Raw genomic sequence first — 17,643 nt, 5'->3', positions numbered from 1 at the left:
TACAAACCCGCTTCTCTGTTCTCAGTGACGGAAGGATCGTCGGGGGAAGGGCAATCGAACTTCTTTTGTGAAGTAAAAATGAATATCCCTCAGACAAACTCTGAAAGTGCTACATGCCCCAGAGACAGAGAAGCAAGATTTCCCGGGAAGTGGAAGGGTCTCCCTTTCCCTCCAGCCCCTCCCAGTCTAAGGCCCCCGGGGACCAGTGTGCACCACTGGGACTAGGTCCTTCTGGATCATTCTGTGTGCTCCTCCAAACACATGTACACAGGGCAGATCAGGTGCTTCGCTTCTGTGTCACTACCTGGGGTTCAGGGCAGCTGACACTGGGCGCTTCCTCTCTGGCCAGCGCTTGGGGGAGGGGAGCGGAGGGGTGAGGAAAGCAGAGGGCTGGGCTGGGCCTCCATGCACGGGGCCCCTGGCCCCGAGGCCTGGCCGGAGTCCAGGCGGGCTCTGCTCCGATGTCTGTGTGGCCGTGGGCTGTCTGCCACAGACATGCGGGTGGACGGCCTGAGGGTGGCCGCCTAGAGAGTGACTAGGCCAGCTTTTCTCAGACGGGGGCCCTGCGGTGGTTTTAGGCCGTATGTGGATGAACATGCTTAAAATTTGTTAGGTATCTATTTTAATGTGTTTTAGGAAAAGGGAAAAAAAAACACATCCTATAAATAGGACCTTGGATCTGTGACTTCATGATGTCCCTTTGCCTGGGACAAAGCTAAAGAAGATACGGAAACGAGAAGTGAGCAGACTTAAGAGGAAGTGTGAAGTGACCGGCTCGGCCGGATGTGCATGTGTCCGCGGAATTGAAAGTCTGGGAGGGTTTCTTCTGGGAGGGTCTGTTCCTAACCAAGCTGTGGGTCTCCCCACCTCCAGGTTAGGGGCCTTCTGGGGCTTTCCTGTGGCTTCTGATGTGAGGTGTGGGTGCAGAGGAGGGGAGGCTGTCAGATTGTTCCGGATTCTGGGCCCTCAGAAGGGAAGGTGTGAACTGTGTGGGGGAAGAGCCTCCTGTAAGGTTTTAGTGAAAAGAAGTGGCCGTTTACTGGCAGCCGTTTTCTGGGGGCTGGGAGGGGAGGGGTGGCCTCGAAGGGCCCCTTTGCCAGGAGTGGGTCTCAAGAGAGGAGGTCTTCCTGTGGGTCCTACGGCAATGGGGGCTGGTGCAGGGAGGGCCTAGGCAGTGAGCGGTGGGAAGGAAGGGGCAGGAGCAGGGCTTCTAAATAGGCCAAAGGTGCTTTTCAGGAGGAGATACCGGTCAGATTTGATGTGGTTGTGAGAACATGCACCCCCCTTTACCGTTTATAACTCTTGGTTTAACCCATTTCCTGCTCCCCTCACCTCTACCCTGTGGTAGGTGCCTTTTGCCCCCCAGTTTGCAGAGGAGAAGACAGAGGCCCAGAGGGGCACTTTCTTGTCCCGGGTCACACAGCGAGTCAGTCCCCAGGGCTGTCCAGGTGTATACACTGCCTGTCACGGAGAGCCGCCATGTCTGAGGCCTGTAGGGGGTCAGGGCACAGTGCCCCTTCTTTGGAGAGGCTGCGTGGGGCAAAGCTGAGCAGGGGCTCTGGGTGGCTTTGAAGAGTTAGTAGGACATGATCCTCACCGTGGGGAAGGAGGAATCAGGTTCCTCTGAGTTGGGTCCCCCACCCTGCAGGCCTGGCCTGACCCTTGTCTGCACCCACTGCAAGGTGGCGGGGGCTGGGTCAGGGCTCCCTTGCCGCTGGGCTGTGCCTCCTGGGTCATGTGCTGGGGTCCTGCTTCAGCTGGCGGTAGATGATCTGACCCTTTGGATTTTCCATGACTTGCCATCCTCCCATACTGGAGGTCATCAAGAGGTGATGGGTGGCCCATCCCTCAGTGTCCTTGACCTCTCTCCTGTCCTGGAGGAAGGGGGTGTGGGGCGCATTGACAGTCCGCTGGTGGCAACTTTCCATCTTCCAGGGCCTGGGCAGAGGGCAGTGCTTCACCCAGCTGGGACTGTTCTGGGGCTGCTGAGGGAGTAGGCAGAGCGGGTCACGCTGGACGCTCGAGTGGGAGTGGCTGATTCCAGCCTTGCGTGGGGTCGGGTCTCAGGGATGGGAGGGAAGCGTGGGTGGTGGGCCTGTTAGGCATTTCGTGTGCTTGAAGAGACCTGCGTAGCTACGAGCTGGGAGTTAGTTTGGCTCAGTGAATGAGACCATCACATCTGAACAGCCAGAGAAGCCAGGGGTCTTCTGGAGGTCCTTGGATCCAGCCCCCTGCCTCTGGGCCCCACTTTGCCTGTTTCCAGCAGCATGTGAGGTGAGCCCGGTGATTTGAGCCAGTTTCTTGCATCTGTAAGTTGTGTCTCTCGTGGTTCCCGCTCAGGCGGTTATAGGCTTAAACAAGGGGGGACATGTTGCACCTGGTGCAGGAGAGCCCTGGCTCCGGGGGAGGTGTGATCGCTGTCATGTAGCTGTGTTGGGGGCTCTCCTCTGCCTGTCCTGTTTCAGGTGGGAGAGGCCTCCCTGGTAGCCTGCAGCCCTTGGGCTAACTGCTGTCTCACAGTCCCTCAGTCCCCTCCTCTATGAGGTGGCAGTGCCCAGGCAGGTTGCTGGGGGACTGGAATATACATGAAAAACTCTGCCCAGCCGTCTGAGACCAGCACACCCATGTCTGGGGTTTCCCTGGCGGCCTGTGTGTATTGAGTGCTGCCAGCCTGCTCCCCCGCCCGGTGGCCCTCCAGCTCTGCCCCTGCCCTGGCTTGCAGTCTCCACTCACCCACAGGGCTCTTCCAGCCCCCACCCCCCAGGGAGGGTGGCAGGGCGCCCACCCAGCAACTGTCGGCATCTGGCTCGACCTGCCGCTGCCCACGGAGTTCACAACCGGCCACATCATGCCTGGGGTGTTGCCAGATCCTGGGTGCAGACCTGGGCTGAAGCACCTTCCACTCCCTGATGTTCCCCTGGAAGCCCCCTAGGCGCTGGGGTGAGGTAGGACGAGACTTGGGTCAGAGGTGGGCTCAGTTCCTCTTTGGTGACCCTTCTCCCCATGATACTAGGTCATCCTTTCTCCCACCATCTGCTGATCACGTTGACAGATAGGGCATTGCCTGAGCACCAGCCAAGTGCTGTATGGGAGGGGAAACCGACAGTCCAGATGGGGTAGGATGGCCGACCCTGAGCCCTGGAGAAGGGGTTTGTGGGCTTCCTGGGTTCCTCCGATGCACACACTTGGCCAGTTTCTCCTGTCTGGTGTCACATCTGAACCCCTTCTCCTGGCTTCTGGGGTCCTCTGGTCCCAGCCCACCGTGCTGGTCCAGTCCCACCTCTCGTGGCCTCTCGTGCACTCCGGGGTCAGCACGCTGCTTGCCTCTCTCTTGCCCTTTGTCCACGCAGCCCCTCTGCTCAGGGCTTCCCTACCTCATACCCCATCCTGGCCCGTGTCACCCATGTGGAGGCCCCCTCCTCGGGGTCTTCAAGCTCGGGGGCTGAGGAGGCTCGAGTGGTCTGCTCTGGAGTCAGTCGCCTGGCAGCTTTCCCTCTGCCCGGGCTCTGTGAAAATCCCCCCGTCGGTGCCGGTGTCAGGGGAAACCGGGGGCACCCTCCTCTGTCCGTTCTCCCTGTTATTCCCCTGTGTGTACCCCTCCCTACAGCAACCACTGGAAGCATTTACCTGTGACTGTGCCCAAAGGAAAAGAAACAAATTGAGGTCTTTGCCGCGGGTACCCCAGTTCTCAGACATGTACCTGGCCCCCCAGGGTTACCTCCTCCCGCTTCTTCCTGGACGGAAGTACTCATGGCCCAGGGAGGAGCTTGTGTCCTCCTGGGGTTGCAGCACAGCAGGCCTGGCTTCTAGGGAACAGGAGGCCCCCAGGGGATGCATGTAGTAGGCAGTGCCACCAACCACCTCTTAGGACCCAGAATATGCTGGTGGGGACCTCTTTGTCTTCTAGGATTCGGCCCTTGCCGTCCCCTGCAGGGACCTTTCCTGCCCCTGGTTAGTGGCTCAGTCTCCCTGCTTCTGGGACCAGCTGACTTGGGTGGATGGCTCCTGGTGTCATTGGCTGGCTGAGCAGGGAGAGGCCCAGGAGCATGGGGCACAGCCCCTCCCTGCACAGATGGGAAAACAGCCCCAACGGGCTTCACAGCTTTGGGGCTGGTGTGCATTTTCCTGATCAGAGCTCTGTTGGAGGCACGGTTTCCTCAGGCCTCATTAAGTGGTGGGAATGTGGACGAGGGGCCACCTGTCTCCCCCTCCTAGCCTCAGCCTCCCCATCTTTGCAGTAGGCAGGCTGCCCCCCCTCCTGCACATCCCCTGCCAGTGTGTGCCAGGGTCATTCTGGCTCTGCCAGTCCCTGCTCCCGGCCTCCCACACCTGTCTCCCTCGGGCCCCATCTGGCTCGGGGAGGAGGAGCCCTTTGAAGTCAGCTGGAGGCACTGCTTTAATGGGGGACCCAGACTAATGGGGAGGCATCCTCTTTTGAAACACCCAGACTCCCTGGAGCCACCATTGAGGCCCCCCGGGGAGGGGGTGCCTTAGCACCAGGTAGTGCCCAGAGCAGGGACCAGCACTTCTGCATCCTTTGTCTGGCCCTGCTTTCTGGGCAGGGGAGCAAGGAAGGGCTACCTTTGGGGGGGGGGTGTCAGGACCCCCGGGATTTATAGGGTGTTTCCCAGTGCCTGTTGATATCAATCAAGGTTTCTCAGGCTGCCCGCCCCTCCCCCCGCCCCAACTTGTGTTTGGAGCCACTGGGGTGACCCCACCTGATGGCAGACCCTGTGTACTAGCCTCTCTGTGAAGTCCCTGAGCATTAGGTACCATTACCAGCCCATTCTTTGAGTGAGGAAACAGGCCCAGAGAGGTTAATGAATGTGCCCGTGGTCACACAGCGCCTCTGATGTTTGGTCCCTGAGGCTTTCCTGCCTTCTTGACTCCTCAGCCCCAGGCTGCTCCTTGCCCATCCTAGCATTTCTCTTCCTCATGTGGCTCATTTATTACATTTGTCTCCTCTTCCCCGACAACACACGCTCTCCAAGGGACCTTGCTTATCATGGCCTTAGCCTGTCACCTGGTACCTGGAGTGGGCAGGGGCTCAGTGAGCACTTGTTGGATGGAGGAGCATGGGCACCATGGCGGTGGGGGGTGGGGCGGGGGGGTGCTTTCCTGTCGTTGAAGTAACACAAGTTTGGCCCCCTTAAGTGTGTGAAGTTTCTGGATTTAGGAGGAGTTTTTATAGCCATGAGGTCATTTCACGGCCAGAATAAACTGGCAAGCTCCCCACTGCTCAGGTGAGAAACCCAGGCTGAGAGGCAGGTGACCTGCCCGAGCTCATGCAGATGGGGACAGGGACCCCGGGGTTGGGACCAACCCCCAGTGCCTGCTCAGCATGAGCTGTATTTGTCTCAGTCTGTGGGGCTTGGGTTTAAGTGTCCCCTGTGTACCAGGCAGGTGTCAGATTTTGGAAGCTGAGCAATGAGTAGCCAGACATCAGCCTTGGGGGAGGCATCAGGTAGCCGGGCAGTGACAGGCCAGGTGTCCTGTGTTTCGACACAGGCACTGGGAAGGGAGAGCCAGGCACTGAATCCAGATTAGGAGGGAATTGGGCAGCCCTCCTGTGGAAGGTGGTGGCTGGGCCTGGCTCTGAAGGGTTGGGCAGGAGTTTGCCGGGCAGAGGGAGTTTTCGGGGTGGGGAGGTAGGCTGTGCTTTTAAGCGTCCAGAGCCTGGAGAAAAGAGGGTGGGGCTTGTTTGGGGAACTGAAATAAGTCAAACTGTGCAGTCTCGAAGAAGGCCTCTGGAAGCCCCGGAGGAGGTTTTTGGCCAGAGGGTGAGCACAACTGGGCTTGGTGTTCTTGGGGACCCAGACAGGTGCAAGAAGCTCTGGCAGGCTATCCCAAGGAGAAGCTTGTGTTTAGGGGTGCATGGGGCTGCTGTGGACTGGGGATCCATCACAGCGGCTTCCTGTACCTAGCCAGAGCCTGGCTCTGGAAGGCAGGAGTTTGTGGCAGGAAGGAGTAAGTAACCAGGAATGGGGGGTCTAGCTCTAGGGACAACTGAGCTGTAGGGAGGGTCTCCTGAGCCCCCCGTGTGGGTGTAGTTACAGAGGCCAGGCTGTGGTTTGGGGGTAAGGGAGGTCGGCTAGGCCTGCTTCCCCTGCAGAAGGGCTCCTCCAGGCTCTGGGCTGGGCTTTCACCAGGCAACCCCCCCTGCCCATCACGTGCCCCCTTGGCCTCGCTCAGGTACTCAGGAAGCCTTGAGGAAGTGGGATCTCAGCACTTTGGGTTAGAGCCGGGCACTCTGCTGTCTGGTGCTGTGGGAGCCACATGGCGGGGGGAGGGTCTGTGGATGAAGCAGTGGCTTCGGGGGCCCAGACTAGACAGTGATGTCTCGTTGGGCTCCATGGATGGCTGGGGGAGGCCATGGCCCCTCCAGCATGGCCTGCTGAGTTCTGGGCAAGGATGTCTTACTGTCTGGTTTTCCCACTGACCTCTCTGTGGCCAGCTTGCTAGTCTGAGTGGGACCGGACCAGAGTGGGTAAAGGCTCCCACTCTAGCTTGGGTCTCCTGACATTCGGCCCAGGGCTCTGTCCCCTGCACTGCTTTGCCTCTGGCTGGTGGGCTACTTCCCTGCATTGCCTGAGAGAGGCAGGAAGTGTAGCCAAGAGACGCAGGAGGGTCTTTTCCTGGTTGGTATTTAGAGCACTTTCTTGCTTTCTCAATTCCGCAGGGCAGATTGCTCCCCAACTTAAAACTGCCTGAGGGAGGCCGCTGTGCATCCAGGCCTTCTTCCCATCTTCCCTTCACCCCTACCCCAGAGGCCAAGCTTAGGGCTCGTCCCCTGGCCCACAAGCAGTTGCACTGGCTTGTCCTTCCCTTGTGTGTCCATCCAGCCCAACCCAGGGTTGGGTAGAGGTGGGAGAGCGGGGCCCCCAGCCAGAGGGAGCTCCCCAGGCTGTCAGGAGAGGGGAAGATAGTTGGCTCTCTGGGCCACAGCTGCCCAGTGAGGAGCTCTGAGCTATCTTCGAGACTCCACAGTCAGCATTTCCCAAAAGGAGTTCATTGGAAATTAATTCAAAAAAGAGTCCCTTGAACCAAACAGACCGGGGAATGTTTAGCTGTGTTTAACTCAGCAGGTTTCTTTTCTGCCGGACTTCTCAGAGCCTTTAATTGCTAATGTATACAGGGACTCTTTAAAGGAGGAGGAGGAGAATGTCAAGCCCTGCACTGCCTGTGACCAGAGTCCAGTGTGGGTGGGGCTGGCCATGTGTGTGTAGCTCTTCGTGGCTCTGCTGGTGGGCAGCACGCCTCAGGAAATGTAGATGGAGGGTTAAGAAAGAGCTGGAGCCTTGGAGTAGGGCAGGTCTGGGTTTGAATTCCAGCTCTCTGAAAATCCCTGCTTTTCAGCCAGGGGGCTTTGAACAAGTAGGTTAGGATTCCAGAGTCAGCCCCCAGCTGGAAAGAGAGTGAGAGCAGCTCCACCCACACCCCCACCCCCACCCCGGGGTGGGTGGGGGGATGGGCTGCGGGGGGATGGGCTGCGTGGGCCTTGCCCCTGCCTGTTCCTGACAGGCGCTCACCGCTCACCGAGGTGGAGGTTCTCAGACGAGGGAGGCCAGGGAGGCCAGAGGCCACTGGGAGTCTCTCTAGTTGGGTTCCGAGGTTGCAGAGCCTGTCCTGAGGGCAGGTGTTCTGCTTTCTCTCCTTGAAGCAGGCCTGCAAGGCTTGGGGTGGGGTCACCATGCTGCCTGGGATGCCAGATGGCAGTTCTCTCTGACACTGTCCACCTCCCCTAGGGCCCAGGTTGGGGGGCTGGACGGCCTCTCTGTCCAGGCCCCGCCAGGCACCCCACGGGGGCGTCAGCCCCTGTTGCTGCTCAGGGCCCCAGGTAGCAATTTTTAGGTGCTGACCACTTTTAGGCTAGGCCACTCCCAGGGCAGAGTAGGGGGCCGGAGCTCACGACTGGGTCATCGGGGACGGGAAGGGGCAGGTGCCCCGCTCCCTGCCTTCCAGACCCCACAGCCCTTTCTGCCAACTTGGTAATATTTGTTATCTCGACTTGGGTACTTTGTGTCGGGTGGAGCCTCGACACCCTGCCTGCCTTACCCCCATTGAATCCTCTCAAAGCCCTGCAGGGTCAGAACTTAGTCTCCCTTTTTTCAAATGAGGAAACTGAGGCACAGAGATGAGAAGTAACTCTCCGGGGTGTGCAACTGACACTTGATGGGCCTGAGACGGATGTCTGTCTGTCTGTCTGCCTTCCTTCCTTCCTTCCTTTATTTTTTTTAAAACAAGTTCTATTTAAGTTTATTTATTTTGAGAGACAGAGCGAGCATGAGCAGAGGAGGGGCAGACAGGGAGAGGGAGAGAGAGAATCCCAGGTAGGCTCCGTGTTGAACAGTGAGATTGTGACCTGAGCCGAAATCGACTGAGCCACCCAGGTGCCCGGTAAACAGGTCCTATTTTTTTTATGTATTTGCATACATACTTATATATGTAGATCCACACACCCCCATGCCAATAAAGATGCCAGGAACGTGTCTTTCCATGTTTGTATATGCGTCCCTTTAATTATCAGTCACCTTCTGTTGCCCTTGAATTTTTCTAATAGAGTCTTTATTTTTTAGTTTATTTTTTTAAGTTTATTTGTGTTTTTAGTAGTCTCTACACCCAACGTGGGGCTTGAACTCACAACCCCAAGATCAAGAGTTGCACACTCTTCCAACTGAGCCAGCCAGGTGCCTCACGTGTTTAGTTTATTTTTAAAACCACTTTATTGAGGTATGATTGACATAGAAAAAGCTGTGCATATTTAATATATGCAGCCGATAAGCTGAAGATAAGTGTTCCCCTCTGAAACCGTCATGGCAATCTATGTCATAAACGTATTCCTCACTCCCGAAAGTTTCTTTTTGCCCCCTTTATTATTATTATTGTTATTATTACTCCTAGTAGTAATAATCGTAGTAGTGTGATAAGAACCCTCAACGTAAGGTCTGCCCTCGTGGAAAAATTTGAAGCATACAATATAGTATTGTTGGCTGTAGGCACTATGTATACAGTAGATCTTGCATCTTGTATTAAGAACTTTTAAAAAAATGTTTTTTTTTTAAATTTTTTTTTTCAACGTTTATTTATTTTTTGGGACAGAGAGAGACAGAGCATGAATGGGGGAGGGGCAGAGAGAGAGGGAGACACAGAATCGGAAACAGGCTCCAGGCTCTGAGCCATCAGCCCAGAGCCTGACGCGGGGCTCGAACTCACGGACCACGAGATCGTGACCTGGTTGAAGTCGGACACTTAGCCGACTGCGCCACCCAGGCGCCCCTGTTTGTTTATTTTAGAGAGAGTGAGCGAGCGTGAGGGCAGGGAAAGGGCAGAGAGAGAGGAAGACAGAAAGAATCCCAGGCAGGCTCTGCACTGTCTGTGGAGACCCCAACGTGGGGCTTGAACCCACGATCTGTGAGATCGTGACCTGAGCTAAAACCAAGAGTCAGATGCTTAACCAACTGAGCCACCCAGGCACCCCAAGAACTTCTGTTTTTGTTTGTTTGTTTGTTTTTAATATTTATTTTTGAGAGACAGACAGAAAGAGAGTGAGGGGAGGGCCAGAGAGAGGGACACAGAGGATCCAAAGTGGGCTCTACATTGACAGCAGAGAACCTGATGTGGGGCTCGAACTCACGAACCGTGAGGTCATGACCTGAGCCAAAGTCGGATGACTGACTGATCCACGCGCTCCCCAAGAACTTCCTTTTAATTGCACAAGCTGCATTACGACGATAGAAACAAACTGAAGGTTCACTCATTCCACCAAAGCATCAGTTTTGGTTATCCTGTATCCTGGTTTAGGCATTACCCATTCCAGACACTGCTGTTGCCATGTGGATTTTTCACAGAACACCCTGGGACAGCTCAGTTCACACCGCTGCACCCTTTTGACGGCTGCATAGTATTCCACAGGAAGGGTGCGTTGTGATTTATTTCACTATCTCCTAACTGGCAGACACACCATCTTCTTTTGTTATTGTAATGCTGCAACAATAATCTTGTACATGTGTCATTTTACATCTGTGAAAGTGTTTGTAAGGTAAATTACTTGAAGGTAAATTACTTTGCTACATCAAAGGTTTGTGTGTGCAGGAGTGATTTTGTTACATACGACTAAATCGCCAGCCCCACCCCGGGGGTTATGCTGAATCACTCCTGCCAAGGCTGTGTGACTGCCTGTTGTGTTGCATATAAATGCTTTGATCTTTGCCAATTGGATAGGTAAAAATGATTTTCCGTAGTAGTTTTAATTTGTGTGTGTTTTTTTTTTTTTTTTTATTACGGGTGAGGTTAGCTTCTTCCTAAATGTTTAACAGCCATTTGTATTGCCTTTCTGTGCACTTTCTATCCATACCCTTCTCCCATTTTTTTTTTTTTAATTGGATGATTGGTCTTTTTCTTTTTGATCTGTGGGAACTTTTTACATATGAGAGAGGTTAGCTCCTTATGATAAGAGTTGTAAATATTTCCCCAATTTCTCATTTATCTTTTGATTTTGCTATTAATAGCTTAAGAGAGAGAGATAGAGTGTGAGCAGGGGAGGGAAAGAGAGAGAGGGAGACACAGAATCTGAAACAGGCTCCAGGCTCTGAGCTGTGAGCACAGAGCCTGATGCAGGGCTTGAATTTGGGAACAGTGAGATCATGAGCTGAGCTGAAGCCAGATGCTTGACCGACCGAGCCACCCAGGCACCCCTAATGTAGTAGATTTTTAATAAGTTTATTTACTTATTTGTTTTTAAGTAAGCTCTATGCCCAGAGTGGGCTCAAACCTGCAACCCTGAGATCAAGAGTGGCATGCTGGTCTGACTGAGCCAGCCAGGCACCCCTGGAGTAGTTTTTTTAAATGTAATGGGAGTTGATTAGTCTTTTCTGTGTCAGGTCAGAAAGGACTGACCCACTACAGCATTGTATGAACATTCTTTCATGGTTTCTTGCTCTCTTTGGAAATCATCTTGGTATAAATTATGACTCCAGCTTGTCCTCTCTCCTCTGGGCTCTGCTGTCTCTTTAAACAGGATACTGGCAGGGTAGTTACATCCTTCTTGCTCACTCCAGTTCAGTGGTTACTCTGGGGTATATCTATGGCTTTGTGAAATGGATCCCGTCCCCTATCTCCCAACCCCGTTCATGCCTCCTCACCACTGGCTGTCTGGGTGGGGCCCTGGGCAAAGTGTGAAGTCAGTGGCTAGACCTCTGTCCTGCCAGCCTGGGCAGGACTGGCACCTGGTAAGGTGCCTGTAGACTAGCCCTTTCTGTCCTTCCTTATCAAGGGGAAAGAGGTCAGAAATGTGTTGAATGGGGGCATGAAAGTGTGTTCATTTTATTTTATTTTATTTATTAAAAAATGTTTTAAGTTTATTCTGAGAGAGAGAGAGAGAGAGAGAGAGAGAGAGAGAATGAATTCCAAGTAGGCTCTGCACGGTCATCGCAGAGCCTGATGTGGGGCTCGAACTCATGAACCCTAAGATTATGACCTGAGCCAAAACCAAGAGTTGAATGACTGAGCCACCCAGGTGCCCCCAAAGTGTGTTCATTTTAAGGAGGGAGCTTCGTGAGGGCAGTGCTTAACTTTAGGAATCAATCACTGACGGTGGGATTTCAAGCAAGAGCCAGGGAGAATGTTCTTTCCGGCAATCCTTGGTTGATCCATTAGTTAGTTAATAAGCACTGTTGCATGGACCCCCCACTCTGTACGGACACCTGGGAGAGGCCAGCACTGAGGTCTCTGCCTTCGGGGAACTTTTGCCTGGAGCATAGTTTCCTCTTGGCATCTGGCCTGGTGCCAGGCACATAGAAGGTGCTAGTATACGTCCATTAAAAGAATGAATGCATGGATCTCTCTCAAGGTGAATGAATAAACGAATGAATGAATGAATGAATGAATGAATGAATGGACGATTTTTCCCCAGGCAGTTACTAACCATCATTTGAATTGGCATAGGAGATAGCAAAATTCATTTCTTATCCCTGCCAGCTGGAGCCTGGGAGGTAAGGGGTGAATGAGGCATTTGTATTTTAAAGGAGACACTGACTATGCTGAGACTTAATCCACAGGAGAAGTGGCAGGGAGGATTTCAGGTACAAAGAATAATCCCTACCCCACCCCTAGAATAAGCCCTCTGGGGCCAGGTGACAACACCCAGGCTGTCCCCTTAGGCTTGTTGTCGTTTTATGATTCAGACTCCACGCCCAGCCCAGCCCAGCTCCGGGTCTCAGAGGTCTGACAGAACCATTCCTTTGCAAGAAGGAAAACTGAGGCCCAGATGGGGCAAGGGACTTGCCCAGGGTTACAGAGCAGGTTGGTGGCAGAGCTGGACTTTCTGGATCTGAGACTGATGGGTAGCCCGTGGACCCTGGGAGCTAGTGTAAAGTCAGCCTGGGGGTCCTGGGGAAGCGTGATGGGGAGCAGGGCTGGCTGGAGGGCTCACATCACTGGGCACTTTGGCTTTTGCCCCTGCTTCGTGGCCTTGTAGGCTGTCACCAGGAGGTGGCAAGATGAACTAGAAGGTTTGTGGGGGGACCCTGCCTGCTTCATGCCTCTGTCTCTTCTATTTGGACTCCATGGGCTTCCTCAGCTCTGGAAACAGCCTTCTTTCTGGGCTCATTGGCTATTTTGTCCTCGCAAACAGCCTGTTGGCCATCATGACCTGCACCTCACTTTTCCCCACGACTTGGGTATCAGCACCCGAGTTTACCGATGAGGAGGACTGAGGCTCAGAGTGTGAGCGACTGGAACGTATGGCCATGGGAGCAGAGCTGGGGTTTGAACCTGTGCTTCCTCCACCAGCACTTCCCATTCTCAGGGACACACTTCCTTCATGTTCTCACCTCCTTCTATTTTATTTTTACTTTTTTAATGTTTATTTATTTTTGAGAGAGAGAGAGGGAGAGAGAGAGAGAGAGAGACACCAAGTGCAAGTGGGAGAGGGGCAGAGAGAGAGGGAGACACAGAATCCAAAGACAGAATCCGAAGCAGGCTCCAGGCTCCGAGCTGTCAGTACAGAGCCTGATGAGGGGCTCAAACTCGTGAACCGTGAGATCATGACCTGAGCTGAAGGCAGACACTGAACCGACTGAGCCACCCAGGTGCCCCTCACCTCCTTCTGCCCTGATGGGCTCTCCCTCCTTCTTCCAAAGCTGCCCTGTTTGCTTTCCCCTGCCTTTTCTGCCTGGTTCAAGATTCCAGCTGGTTGGTTCATCCGTGGGTCCATCGATCCATCTGTCTGTCCTTCCGTCTGGTCTACATGCAATGACCAGGGCCCAGCTGCAGGATGTAGACACAGATCCTACCACGACAGACCCTGCCTCACCTTGGTGAGGCAGGTGCTGGGATGTCTGACAGATGGGACCGTTGGCAGGACTCTGGGAAGGCCTGGGAGAGACCTGCGTGGGGAGAGAGGTCAGGCCCTGCGTGAGCAAAGGTGTGGAGAGGGAGAGGCCTGAGGGCTGCTCGGCTCTGGTGTTGGTGGAGGGGAGGGCGTGCATGGCAGTCAGGCTGAAATCCCTCTGTCCCATGAGGTTTCTTGGGTGGTGCCCCTTTATGCCGGGACTTTGCCAGGCAGAGCCCCTCTGGGTCCCCTTCACAAAACTCTGGGTCTCCTGAGGGAGATGCCCTAACATGAGACCCCCCCCCCCCCGCCCCCAGCAAATAAAAATCTGCTTGTGACACAGCCCGTGGAGCAAGCTGGTGCTGGGCTAGCCGAGGAGGCTAAGGCTGTGTCTGTGGGTTCTGGGCTGCAGCATCATGGACCCCAGGCTGGGTTGGGTGCAGGGACTGAGCCCAAGGGGCCGAGGTGGGGCCTCTCCTCACGCCTGCCTGCCCCTCCCGCACACCCCAAAGCCCCCACTTCCTCCTTTTGAGGCCACTGGGGCCCCAGGCCCTGTGCAGCTCCGAGGCCTGCTGGGCTGGGCCAGAGGAAGCCAGGCCGGGATTCCTGCCAGTGCGGCTTGGGTGAGGAAGTGGGTGCCCTGTCTGTGTCTGTGAAAGCTGGGGGTGGGCTAGAACTCCCCAAGGGGTGTGGTAGCACTGAGGGTGCTGCGGGATCAGCCAGTTCTGCTGGGGAAGGATATCTGAGCAGCCCAAAGGGCCCGGTCTTGTACTCATAATTTGAGGTCCCAGCCTCCCTATTTCCGGCGGTTCTTCTGGCTGAGGAACCTGGAGCCCCCAGTCAGTATTTGGCAAGGAGACCACAGCCCTGCCTCAGTTGTAGGAAAAGGAGGAGAAGGTGTGTGTGGGTAGCTTGGAGGGCTTCCTGTAGGAAGAGGTGCTCCTGGATCTTGCTGGCTTAGAGGAGGCCTCCTGATGTGGCTTTCTGACTTTACTTCTTCAAGGCGGATGGAGGAACCTTGATGGAGTATACTTTGCCTCCTCCCACCCTCGGTCCTAGGCTTTGAGAGGGGAGGGCAGGAAGGGGTTAGCATTTTGAGAGGTTATGGGCTCTGGGGATGTCAGCACCGTGAGAGTGTTAGGCAGGATGAGAGGTGAGCCTAGGTGGCCTGTATGCAAGTCCCAGCTCTCTTTTACTAGCTGTGTGACCTCAGGAGAATGACTGAACCTCTCTGTGTTCCCACGTTCATAAAATGGAAGCAGTAGTCATACTGCCCTGCGGGGCGGGTGTGCCGAGTTCGAGCCCACAGCGCTGGGCACGCAGTAAGTACATGGTGGATTTTGTTGATGGCATTGCCCGCCCCCCTCTATCATGGGGCACAGGGCTGTGGGAAGCTCAGGGCCCAACAGGAGTGCTTTGGGGGAGTGAGGTTGATTCCTTTGGTATCCATTTCTATGCAAGTATGCCCCGGGGCTCCCTAATTCATCCCACAGAAGGGAGTCTCTGGAGGCCACTGGAGAAGATGTGGAGAGGCCCATTGCCCCAGCTTCCTGCTGGACTGGGTCCCATGCAGCCTGGCTGGCTCTGGGCTGTGGAGTCCGGGATGTGGTGACAGAGGTATGGGCAAGGGAAGTTCCCCTCCTTGGCCCAGCCCCCTTCCAGGAGACCTAGCTGGGGCCAGTCGTATCTGCGGGCACCCGCTCTTGCCCCTGAGCTGCATGGGACTCTGCCCCCTGACCCTGGACCCATCAGGAGGCCATGAGCATTTCCCAGATACAGTAAACTGGGGCAGAAGGCCTCTTGGTTGCAAGTGACAGAAGCACAAACTGGCTTTACCCGAAAAAGGCATGATTGTCCCGTGTGATTGAAATATCTGGAGGCTGTTTGAACTTCAGGCACAGCTGGATCCAGGGGCTCGGGGGGTATTTTCAAGTCTCTGTCTCTCTCCAGTTTTCTGTGTTGGCTTCATTCTCACTGGGCCATCTCCTGTGGTGACTTCCAGTGGCCACGAGCAGCTGTAGGCCACCAGCAAAAGAGAGTATCTCTTTTCGGTGGGTCAGCAGAAGTCCCAAAGAGGGTTCTCAGAGGGTTGTGGTCACATGCCTGTCCCTAAACCAGTCACTGGGGCTTGAGAGGGACGATGATGATGAGCCAGCCCGGCTCACATGGCCCCTGAGCCAAGGGACTGAAGTGGGAGAGACAATCCCAGCAGCAGAAGAAATAATGTTCCCTCCCAACTGGACCTTGGGGGTCCCCCACTGTAAAATGGGCTGCTTCCCCTATTCCCCCTACCAGGGTGATCGTGAGGTCTGACCCCTGGGCTCTGCTTCCTCCAGGTAAAGGGGCCTCGACTGTCCCACATGTGTGTCTCTGCTGTTGGTGTCTTTGGACTTGGGACAGAACCACTGGGGTGGGGGTGAGGGAGCGACGGGGGTCGGCTTCACTTGGCCTCAGGTGGGCCTTACAGCCAGAAGGAGTGCTCACTTCTGGAGGAGACCGCCCGAGAGGCGATGAGCTCCCCGTCACTGAGGTGGGTGAGCCAAGGGTCATTTGTTGGAGGCTTGGCAAAGGAGTTCCTTCATTCAGGGCCTCTGTGGGGCCCTCCTAGTTGCCAGCTGTCAGTGACCAGCAGAAGAACTGGTGAATGGGCAGAAAGGCCTTGAAGCCTTCCCTGGTAGGGGGGCCTCTGTGTCCAGCTTTGGGGGGGTTGCTTCTAGGGAGCCGCTGGCCTTTGGAGATGCCGCCATGGGCTCCCAGGCCTCTGACCAGGAGCGATAAACATGGTCATTCCTCCCAGCCCTGCCCTGCTTTGCTCTTCCAGGAGTGGGACCCGGTCCCTGGATGGGCCGAAGTCCCTGTGTCCAGGGCTATTGTCCACGCCCTTGCCCGCCTGCCATTGCCCAGGAAGTGGCCTAATTAGATCCCCAAGAGCGGTGTTTACCAGGCGAGGGTTCCCCCCCTTCCCCCAGGGAACCCTCCAACTGCTCCTCTCTCTTCACCCCTGCCTCAGCTGGGCTTCGTGTGCCTGGATAGGCAGGTCAGTAGTGGGGTGAAAGGTGCTGTGTGTGTGTGTGTGTGTGTGTGTGTGTGTGTGTGTGTGTGTGCATGTGTGTCCTGGCCGCCCACAGCTCTGGTCTGAGGGCTTTGCCTGGGGTTTAGAGCAGCTGCAGGGAGTCGTTGCCCTGGCCCCGTGGTGTTTGGGGTTTCTCAGCCTGTCAGTCCAGTCCCGAGGCACTGGAGTTTGGTGCCAGGCCAGAGAGATGGGCAGTGTGTGCACTTGTGGTTCAGTTCCCGGGAGCTGCCCTTGCTCACAGGGCTCAGTTCAGCGAGACAGAAAGGTCGGGCCAGGAGCCCTCGTTCGGGAGCGGGTAGAATCCCAGCCCTTCCGGCAAGCAGCTCCAGCTGTGTGATCTTATGCAAGCCACTCGACATCTGGGCTCCGTTCTGCATCTGTAAAACGGCTGTACCACCTTGGCCTTTGCAGGTCATGAACTTGAGAGCGAATATGTGGGTGTGGACACCTGGCCTGACAGTGTTTCTGCTGTTGTGGCCGCAAAGAGCTGGTTTAGGGGAGCTTTGCAGTGGGGGCTTCTCAGGGTGGGGACCTGATCTTGCTTTGTAAACCCTACCACATAGGGCGAGGCATACGTGGTTAATACTCCAGAAACACTCCGTGTGGAATAAAGACTGGTTGGTTTAGATTTAGAGGTTGTCAACCAGTGGGTGGCACGGCTCCAGTGTTTAAATTAGCCGCCCTCATTCATAAATCAGAATTTCATGTAGAAATCAGCTTTGTAACTTGCCTAAGCGCTTTGGGCTCTTTGGTAGCTGTGGGCCCAACCAGGGTCTGAGGTGGCTCCCGGATCCCAGGTGGGCACTCACTAGGGGGCTTTGCTCAGACTCAGGGACTCTGGGTCCCCTGCTCTTCTACCTGTAGGGGCTCTGGACTCTTTCTTTCACAGCTTTTGCCAGTGGCCATTCGTGCCCTTCGTGACTTCCCTGAGCCTTCCCACCTCTTACCTCCCCCCTGCCCTCTGCCACCAGCCCTGTCCTGGTTCCAGTCTCGCAGGCAGGCCTGGAGGATGCTGGGAGCCTGGACTCCTGGTCCAGGGTTGCTCCTGTGACACAGGGTTCCCGCTGGGAATATGGCAGCTGCCCGCAGGCCTCAGCCCGTGCATGTAGGGATGGCACTTTTTTGGGTAACTTTCTCTCTTTGGGGACTGGGAGTTCCAAGGGGAGAGAGAGCTTGCCTGGCACACGGGAGGTATGTAGTGGGCCTAGGGGGCCACAGGCACAATTAACTGCCTTTTTGG

The 17,643-nt window shown here is 55.3% G+C and overlaps 1 protein-coding gene across 6 annotated transcripts in view; it reads left to right on the top strand.

Annotated features, from left to right (window-relative positions):
- ADCY7 (adenylate cyclase 7) overlaps positions 1-17,643 on the top strand; it is a 57,936-nt gene that overhangs the window by 13,331 nt on the left and 26,962 nt on the right. Inside the window, exon 1 of one of the 6 annotated variants that reach the window (XM_047835833.1) lies at positions 5,715-5,780. The exons of the other annotated variants lie outside the window; for them this stretch is intronic. The gene's annotated coding sequence lies outside the window, so the exon portion shown is untranslated. Of the gene's footprint in view, positions 1-5,714; positions 5,781-17,643 lie in introns of those variants that run through there. 6 annotated transcript variants of the gene reach the window in all.

Source organism: Prionailurus viverrinus, chromosome E2, assembly GCF_022837055.1.
Source record: "Prionailurus viverrinus isolate Anna chromosome E2, UM_Priviv_1.0, whole genome shotgun sequence".
NCBI classification, from domain to species: domain Eukaryota; kingdom Metazoa; phylum Chordata; class Mammalia; order Carnivora; family Felidae; genus Prionailurus; species Prionailurus viverrinus.
The sequence above is the reverse complement of the archived record's forward strand: the minus strand, read 5'-3'. Positions and strand labels throughout refer to the sequence as shown.